The 9,819-nt window shown below is 33.1% G+C and overlaps 1 protein-coding gene across 1 annotated transcript in view; it reads right to left on the reverse strand.

Moving 5' to 3' along the window:
• The window catches only part of GPR123 (G protein-coupled receptor 123), a 211,493-nt gene that overhangs the window by 96,945 nt on the left and 104,729 nt on the right, over positions 1 to 9,819 (reverse strand). The gene's annotated exons all lie outside the window — the stretch shown is intronic.

The raw sequence follows: 9,819 nt of genomic DNA on the forward strand, positions 1-9,819 counted from the left end.
TGCAGAAGACCCATTTAATTTTAAAGAAAGCTTATCCTCAGATCTTAATTATTAAAAACTTCCATTATTAGGACATAAATACAAGGCAAACAAAATTTACAAGAAATACAAGACAAAGTTATACCACTTTCAAGGATACTGCAAAATCAGCAAATACATGGTAGCTCTTACCAACAGTATACATGTTCCTGAAAACAAAAGGCATCATCATCATCGTCGTCTACATACCTGACCCTTCCTAGCAGTAACTTTTAAAAATAGTAGGATTGCCAGGCATCTCTACTACAGAAGGAAGTATTACTAGCATAAAGCCTGATCAAAAACATCACCTTGTATCAAGGTTGAGTAGATAATTAGGAGAAGCAACTGGTTACCAGCTCATTCTTACAATTTCTCTATACTTATTAAATTATTATTATGTAAGTTTGATGTATATTAAAGCATCCCTGAGCCTAACACTATGAGAAGGAGATAAGTTAGTCGATTTTTTGAAATGAAGATGCAAAATGGTGCACTAGTCACTTCATGTTTATTTTTGTGTTGTTTTTTTTTTTCCTTGGTTTTTGGTTTTCTGTTTGGTTTGGCTTTTTTGGAGGGGAAAGAGGTGGTTAAGTGATAATAAACTGGATAAGATATTTCCAGGAATTCAAAGATCATTAGACAAGATAAATAGACTCATCTTCCAATGCAATGATTCCACTGAGATTATACAGCAGTAAATCAGGCCCATATAGTACAGCAGTAGGTTTCCTGATTATTACAGACAGTCAGCTATCAATTGATTTTAACATTCACTGCTAGTTTTCAATTATGTCTAGACTGATGTTCCACACTTTAATGCATCCCCAAGAAACAAACCACTGAGAAACATTATAGCAAAATGTACCCAGTGAGTCCGATCCTCTCTGAAAGTTCTAGCAAATGCACTGTGGGGGGAAACTTAATGTTGAAGCTTGATTCTGTCCTTTAATTTGATTTGTTATTTGACAGAATTAAACTAAACTCTAAGGGTAAGATGGATTTTATTTCAAACACTACATACATTGTGATGTATCTCCCTTTAGAAATTTACTTACTACAGACTTCACTTAAATCAGACATAATTTCTGAAAGCATTAAAATATAGATGCTAAATAAATCAACTAAACTGAAAACCCACAGAATCTGAAAATTATTGTTCTGGTGAATGGGAGTAGTTAATAAAATAGTGTAGAATGAATTTTATGTGGAAATGAAGAATGTACATATTTAAATGATCACTACCACTTAAATAGTGTATTTGATGTTCTGTGGCATTTCTGTAGATGACTGCTATAATCATAAGCACAACAATAAAGGATTAACAAACACAACATAGCTGTAAATAACTCTTCAGTACAATGAGTCCAATAATTTTATGCAACTTTGATATACTTAAAAGTTGCAAATCTGTCAGACACTTCACACAGTACTGATCAAAGTGAGCTTATGAAATCCAGGATGTAATATAATGTCACAGAAATGTGAATTATTTATTTTATTAATGTATCAAGTCCTAAGCTTACTCTTTTTCTTTTAGAGTAGCAGCATATGCTGGTCAGTGAAGCATACACCTCACAGCTGTTACTTGTACCATATGACCTGTACATACTGAACTAGCCATTGTGTTTTTCAATTCTGGTTCATCAGACTTTTGGTCTGAGGGGCTTTAATCTAAATTTAGCAAAAAAATTCAATTCAGTGTTATCTTGTCAATCTATAATTGATAGCCTCCAGCCTCTTTTGGTCTAAAGCACTTGGCCAACTTTCCCACCCCCTTTAAACAATAACATGGGATGTATGAAAAAATTCAGTAGTAGGATTGATGTCAGAAAACCCTCAGGACTGCAATTTGATAATGTATATATATTTGCAGACAAGCAGATAAGATGCTAACAGATGTGGGCTTTTTAGCAATCATCATCACTCTTGTTCCCAGGAACATTTGCATTCATGGTACATTAAGAAAGAGAACTATTTCTACACCTAAGAACAAATATCATATAATCTAGTGATCTTTCCTGTATTTAATATATATTATGCCAACCATACAAAAAGCAAAATGCATCAAGTGTGAGCATGAATAAGCTCTCAATATTCTTTTAGTTAAATATCAATTTCTCATTGAGATGAACTCAAGAAATACTATGCATATCTTTGTGAGATGCTCACTAGTACAGTAGTCATGCACACTTACATCCTTTTTTAAAAGTGTAACACATGACAGTCTAAAATGGCAGACAAGGATGAAGAATAACAGTCTCAGTCAAGCCTCCTAATAACATAAGTCTTGTCACAAGATTTTTTTCTTATTTAAAAAAAAACAACCACCAATCAAATAAACAGCTCCCCTCTCCCATCACCAAATCTCTCCCTCTTCCTACGTCCTTCAGTAACACAGAGTATTTTCCCCCTTTCCTTTCCTCACACTTTTTACTTAATTTTCCTTCTATTTTTTTTTTTTCATGAGACATTCCCAATGCTCAGAAAATAGATTAAATTCAAATATGTTACAGGCACCATAAACATACAATATTACTTCTCCATGGATGCACTATTCCTTCCAGAATAACTGTTGCTAACCCCAGACACACATAAACCAGGACACCAGTCCTTAAAATCATGGAACTTGCTTAAAAATTCAGTAATAAAGTTATTTGTATAGATGCAGCTGTATATGCAGACGCACACAAGTTCACCATTCTTTTCATACAGTAGAGAATTCCAGAACTTTAGCTTGATTTTTAAAACAAATAAATAAAAAAACCTCACATCATCATTTCAGCTATGCAATTTTAGTTTCACTGTATTACATCAACAACTACTTCAAGAATTTTCTTTACTTCACAGATTTTTATATCCTCAAGTTCTACAAAGAGATAACAGTCAATGAAATTAAGAAACACTGAATACCTTAGCCCCCAAAAGAAACTTGACAGATTTCTGCTAGTACTTTCATGGTTTTTTTAGAAGTAACAAAAATTTGTGGGGTGAATTCCCAGCTAAACTCTCAAAAAATACAGAAACAGCTCTCTTCCCAGTAAAATAAATTTTTCATAAACAGCAGCAAAAAAAGAAGGCAATACTTGCAGTAATAAAGTCAAACTTAATTTCCTGTGTCATGGAGACAGTTCTGTAGCACACTAGTATTTTCATGAATCAACTCACTGGTACAGCAGTCTCTTGATAGACTCTTCACTTTATAAGAGGTATTCAACATCATCACACCCCTAGGTCTATATGGTGGTTAAAATATGTATGTATCATACCCAATTTCTGGACTAAAAACTTGCGTTCCATTGCTGACATTTCCCTGAGCAGATCAGGTCCTTAAGAGGAGCTCCAGCCAATACTGTCACTTTTGTAATCAAATGGACTTTACCGTTCAGTGAGCACCTTTACACGTGTGCAGTTTTTCAATCCTTCAAAAAGAACCTCCTCACTTCTGTGCCATTGACCATTTCTCCCTGATTATCGTGATTATCACATACAGCTGGAGACTGGAAAGTCAGGAAACAATTAGGGTTTCTAGGAGAAAAACCCACATTTTTTTTTTGGGGGGGGGAGGTGGGGAGCCAAAAAAAAAAAAAGAAGAAGCAGCAGCCATATCACATGATAATCATCAAAGAAATCTCTTTTAGTGAACTCCTGGTAATCATCAAACTATTTACAGTCCAACACAAGCAACAAAAATCAAACCAACCCGGAAAGAAAAACTTTCAAACACACTTCTAACAGCTACTAAAATGATCAGTTTAGATACTGGAAATGCCTTCTGTAACAGCATAAATAAGTAATGATCAATTATCTTAAACAAACATATAATGAAAGAGGTTTTGAGAAACAAAGCAATTATTTACTGAATGTTGAAGTATGTTCTGTTACATGCCATCTGTGTTCCTCAGTGAAAATAAAACAATCATTAGAAAGAAGAATTTAGAAAACAGTAGTTAAAAATACTCAACTTTATATAAAAGTTCTACAAAAATATAAAATGTGGATTATTAGTATAGTAAGAAAATTACAATTGGGGTATACTTTCAAATGTCAACAAAGAACTGGGAATTCCAGCAGCATTCAGTATTCTACTTGTTCGTTATTACCATTGTACCATTAAGCTAACTTAAAATAAATTCAAACAACTAATGTACTGTGTTATTAACTGCTATAGCATCAATTTGGTTTTGTTACAAGATTTATCTTAATTAGCGTATAATTATTTAACAGCAGAATGCACATGAAGGAGTCTGATAGTTTATAGCAAGGAAACTAATCTTACAGTGCCCTTCAGGAAATCCCAAAGAGAACTTCTCTGTAACAAGAGCAATGGTGCAGAAAATCAGAAGAAAACAATCTTTTATCCAACCACTGTGGATGAGAGAGTGACAACATATCTCTCAGATATATATTGGTAGCATACATAAAATCAATATGATTCATGTCTGTCCAGGAACAGAAGCTTGTTTCACAAGAAAGCAAACGTGAGTTGAAATAACAGAATTTTATTTCAAACACAAGTTGCTAATTTTTAGTCCTTTGGTCCTTGTATTTATTCTCTTCAAGCTATTCAGATTCCTTTTCATTTCTTAATACGTACACAAGTTAGGAGTGAAAACTGAACACAGAATTAAAGGAAAACCAGTTAAATAACTTTAAGTTTTAAACATAATACATGTCTCTGAAACACCAATGCCATAAACAATGAAATTCAGAAAATGGTTCCAGGTGGCTGGTATTTGCAGAATAAGCTTTTTATCTACTAAAAGAGAAGTGGCTGAGGGCATGGTAAAAAACAAAGGGACATGAGCTTGTAATTCCACATTTTAATGTTTGTTCTAAACACCTATGAAAAAGAAAATAATGATAATTTTCCCAAAAAAGTTAAAACATATGCTAAACAAACACAAGAACTGTAGAAACCCTTCTGTATACCTGACACAACTGGCATTTCTCACAGATGCATGAATAGAACTTTGTCACTGTTTCATTTTCTCAACGTTTAGAAAGATCTGCAGCCAACCGTACTGTAAAAGACCATGGAAGCATGTGCAAAAAAAGGTATATTGAACACAGAGTATCGAACTATAAATGTTACCATTATAGAAGGCATAAATACATAAAGCCATTGAAAATTAATAGTAGTAAGAGGTGTAAACATACAAATGTGTGATTTGAGCATTCTGGAAGAAGAAAGAAAAGGGCAGTTTGTCTCCTCTGCTTTTGATTTGAAATTAAACCCATCTAATCAACAGAACAGACCTTTCAGCTTTTTCCATAGGTAGTACTTGGCATACAATCTAAGCACTCCTGCAAGAAAATTAATGCCTGCACAGAAAATACCAGTTTATATGCCACATTGCTGTAATTCAAAATAAATGGAAATTCTTCCCAGGCCTTTTTTTAGTACTAAATGTTTTTATTTAGTTTAAATTTTATTTTAAAACAGTGACTTAATGGCTGTAACAAAAGATACCAACAGCAACTTCTTCATACCTCTTAAACATTAGGTTTAAGGATGAAGAACATAAAAATATTGTTTGAAATATAAAAACACAATGCATGTGATTATTTAGAATTTTGATTAAGTTGATATTATATGTCTTGACAGATGCTAAATCACTTTAAAAACTACTACAAACATTTAAGATTAAACACCCATATAGAATAAAGGGATGGAGAAGGTAAAATATAATAGACTTTTAAATCCCTACGTTACCTAAGCCATCCCTCTGGGGTGATACCAACAACCTACCTATGGAGGAAGAAGAACCAGACCTAGAATGGTTACTGTACAATCAATATACAGAATTTACATCCAAGCAAACTTTCCTATAAGTTCACAGAGCAAATTCTCAAACTAATATCAATATCCAATACGAGAAGAGCAAAATGCTTTGGGTACTAAGACACATAAAGAAAAGAATAGGGAAAAGAGAAAAATGGACAATTTTGATATGTAACATGAATTGTAGGAAAGGCATTAAATATGTATTTTCTACACCTTCAAACTTTCACTTTCAGAGTTCCTCTTTGGCTTTTTAATTCTGTGGTTTATCCTATGCCAAGTCCCTTGTCACTTGGGGTAAACTGCAGTAAGTTGTTTTTTGCACTCCTGTTAACTTTTACATATGAACTTACTACTATTTATATGTTATTTTTACAGTCTGACATTCAAAATCTGTTTTACCATGAAAAATCCTTTTCTTACATACTGATGGCACATTTTCCAGTAAGTATCTGAGACAAGACTACTTCTAAAATTGTATAATGTCTCAAAGTGGTAAAGCAGATAATAACAGCATTTTGTCAAAGCACTTTAGGATTTTTTTTTCATGTCTAGTACCAGTCGTAGTACCCATTTAACTTTTAACATTTTATCACACAGACATCACCTGTAATACAACCTGACAAATCAAAAGGTCGGCCTGGCTCAGAGCATACAGGAAATAAATAGAATTGAAAAGTTGTATTGAATGCATGGAAAATATTATAAGAAATTCAGATTTCAGGGATTACATGTGAAGATACAGATCACTGAAACTTTGAAACTTCACTTCCTTTATTAATTTGAGTGTCAGGAGAACAATTGAAGAGAGGAAATGAATTTTTATTTGAGAAGTGTTTAGTAAAACTACAACTGTAAATTAGGCTAACAAAATGCTTGAATGAATGTCCAAGCATGAATACTGAACTTGTAGTTCCCTATAAACTACACTTTCAATTATGAAAATACAGGAAGTTAAAAAATTAATTTTATGTTGAAGTAATTTTAGTGAGTCAAAGGCAGGGCTAACTCAGCAACTGATTATCTTTGCACACTGGAGATAATTTACAAGATCAGGCTGGAACAGAGATTAGGTTCAAAATAGAATTCAGGTCTGATATCAGATGAGAATCAGACACTGGATTCACACTGAATAGTACTAAAATTTCATAAGTTATTCTCACATTATCTGAGTTAAAGTGTTACAGCAGCTTTGTTGGTGTGTCATTATATCCTTAGACCACAGCCAGGTCGTGGGACAGGATTGTGCCTTGGGAGCACTCCTGTGACAGGATCTCAGCCTGTACACTCAGGCTAGGAAGATCCCCTTAAGCCTACTTAAATAGACATGAAAACAACCACTGGGTCAAAATGCAAGCCACGGTAACAAAAACTAGTAAGACATACCTGAGCCTTTCCTTTTATTTTTACCCAAGTGGGTCTACTCAGGCAGGAAAAGCTCCCTACTAACAGCAGAAATGGGATCTAAGAGAAGGCATCTAGGCGTCTACCAGAGGAAACTTTTGATCTGCAATAGTGTTAAATTATTATTTTCAACCTTGCAAACTGGTTACTGGCTTAAGAGTCAGAATTAGATTTAAAGATAAAAATTAGTGTAAAAAACCGTAATAGTGTTTTGGTTTAGAATATTTGGAAACACTGCAAGATAATCTTCAAAAGACCTACTACATATTTGAACCTTAAGAAGATACAGGTGTATTTTAACAGTTAGCTTCTGAATTTATCTGAATGGTAGATCTATTTCAGTGTCTTTCAGAGTTTATTCTTTTTAAATGTCTTTTTTTTTTTTGCTTATTTATTTATGTTTTAAATATTTCTTCCCCTTTGTGGTGCTCTCTATCCCATAATAACCAGATCAGGTTAAATTACGTACAGACAACCACTGACCAATATGTATCAATTTCTTGCCATTGCCAAGAAATTTCACTATGGGTAAACTACTAAAGCTTTTATTGTATTATTAAGATAGTTTGTGATCATCTATGTCAGTCTTCTCACATCAACTGCTCACAAATTCCTTCATGATTATTCACTTTTTTAGTTTATTAGTGCAATTGGTTAGCAACAGACAGATGGCATAAACAATTGTTTACGCTTAGTGAGCAGATGATTTACAACAGTATACAGCTGAGGAAGGCTACATATTTTAGCACAAAAATATAGACACATTCTCTTTTAATAAGCTTTTTAAGGACAACATTTTTAATAGAAGTAAATTCTTTGTGATGAATACTATGCTGAATAGGGGAAGATTCTAAGAATAATCACAGCATCTAAGATGAAGTTTTAAAGAGTCAGATGTAATAATGAGTATTATCTTAAAAACACAGATAATTAAACAACACCCACCTCTGTCAAAAATTCTCTGTTTTCCTGAATTTTTCAAGGCACAATCAAGTAGGTTTACTGTTTACCCCCATGGAGGCGATACAGAAAATTTTTTGCTAGTGGATGATGATAAAAGAATCCTACTTTCTGGTATCTGTTAACAGTTCATTCTATTAAACAATGAAGAAATGCAGCTAATTTCACAATGAAATAAAGGTGTTTACCTTGAAGTTTCAAAGAACGGAAGTTAATGAAAACATCTTGATTTTCAGGATTAAGTTAAAGGAATATATTAAGCCTGTTTAAAACCAGAGTACATTTTAGTGTTAACATCTAAAGCCATAAAACTAACATTTAGATGAATCTATAATCTCCTGTATTATGCTGTTACAATATTTATAAATTCAAATACACCTGATAACTAGTGATCTACCTAATAAAGTTGCTTCTGCCAGAATATATATCACAAACTTAAAAAAAAATTGCTTTGCATGGTAAAAGGTTTACTTTCTTTCTCCTAGCTTCTCTGTGTAGTCAGTATTTCCCTTCTGCACATCACATAAAGTTCAGCTAGGTCCAGAATACGTTGTGAAGTATTTTACTGAGATCTTTACATTGTGGTATTTTGCAACATTATAGAAAGGAGCGTCAAAAAATATTCTAACTTACTCTGCACATTTGAGACATGCATGCTGATAGGAGAGATAAGAAATTTGCATTTGTGGAAGATTTCCTTATAATAGGAGTGAGACGCCAGTGCTTGGCCATCAAACTGTCAAGAGATTAATTTAGTAGAAATGTTGGTACTCAGTTTCTGAAGGAATATAAAATATATTGGTAGAGCTGATAAAGTAAATCTTCCAATTAATAGAATCCCATTAATAATACTATTCCATACATTCCAGAGCATGCCGGGGTTGCTTCTTGCAGAAATCTTGTAGCTTTTAGATAGCTGACATTTGAGTTTCATATTATGGATGCCAAACTCTTTTCAAAGACAACTTTCTCTTTCCTATAGATAGACATGCTTAACAGTGTCCACAGAAGAAATTAACTGCATTTCAGGAAACAAACTTAACCTGTTCTTCCATTATTGATGATTTCTTTTTACCAGAAGATCCTGAGAAAACAAACTACCATATCACTGACTGAATAGTCAATACAGAAGATCGAAATGCATCCAAGAGACAATAACTTCAATGAAAATACTTTCAAAGCTCAATAAACTAGTAATATTGTCCAGAAAAGTATAATTTTGTCATAGTATTTAAAAAAAAAGCTTATTAAACTGAGATTCAGCTGAAGGAAAACAAAAATTCAACTCTGCAATACTTAAATATAATAAGACAGTCAGCCAAATGCAAAATTCCATTTCCTGCTAGATCAAAGTTAATAGTTACATTTAATTATTTGATAAACCCAGTGTGTTCTATTAAAAGGCTGTTTTTCTTCAGCTACTACTCAAAACCTCCAGTGTAACACTCTCCCCCTGTATACATTTCACAAGATACAGAATGTAACAACTTAGTGGAAGTAAAGGTAATTTCCCTAAAAAGTACATTTTTGCAATGTAAAATCCCCTGAAAGCATCTCATTGGGAAAAATATTTCCAAATTACTTTAAAGAGATTGCTTATGCACAGAAAAGTTGCAGAGCTGGACTAAGAGAGAAAAAAATAGGACATCTAC

This window comes from Chaetura pelagica, unplaced genomic scaffold (genome assembly GCF_000747805.2).
Source record: "Chaetura pelagica isolate M959 unplaced genomic scaffold, ChaPel_1.0 scaffold436, whole genome shotgun sequence".
Taxonomy (NCBI): domain Eukaryota; kingdom Metazoa; phylum Chordata; class Aves; order Apodiformes; family Apodidae; genus Chaetura; species Chaetura pelagica.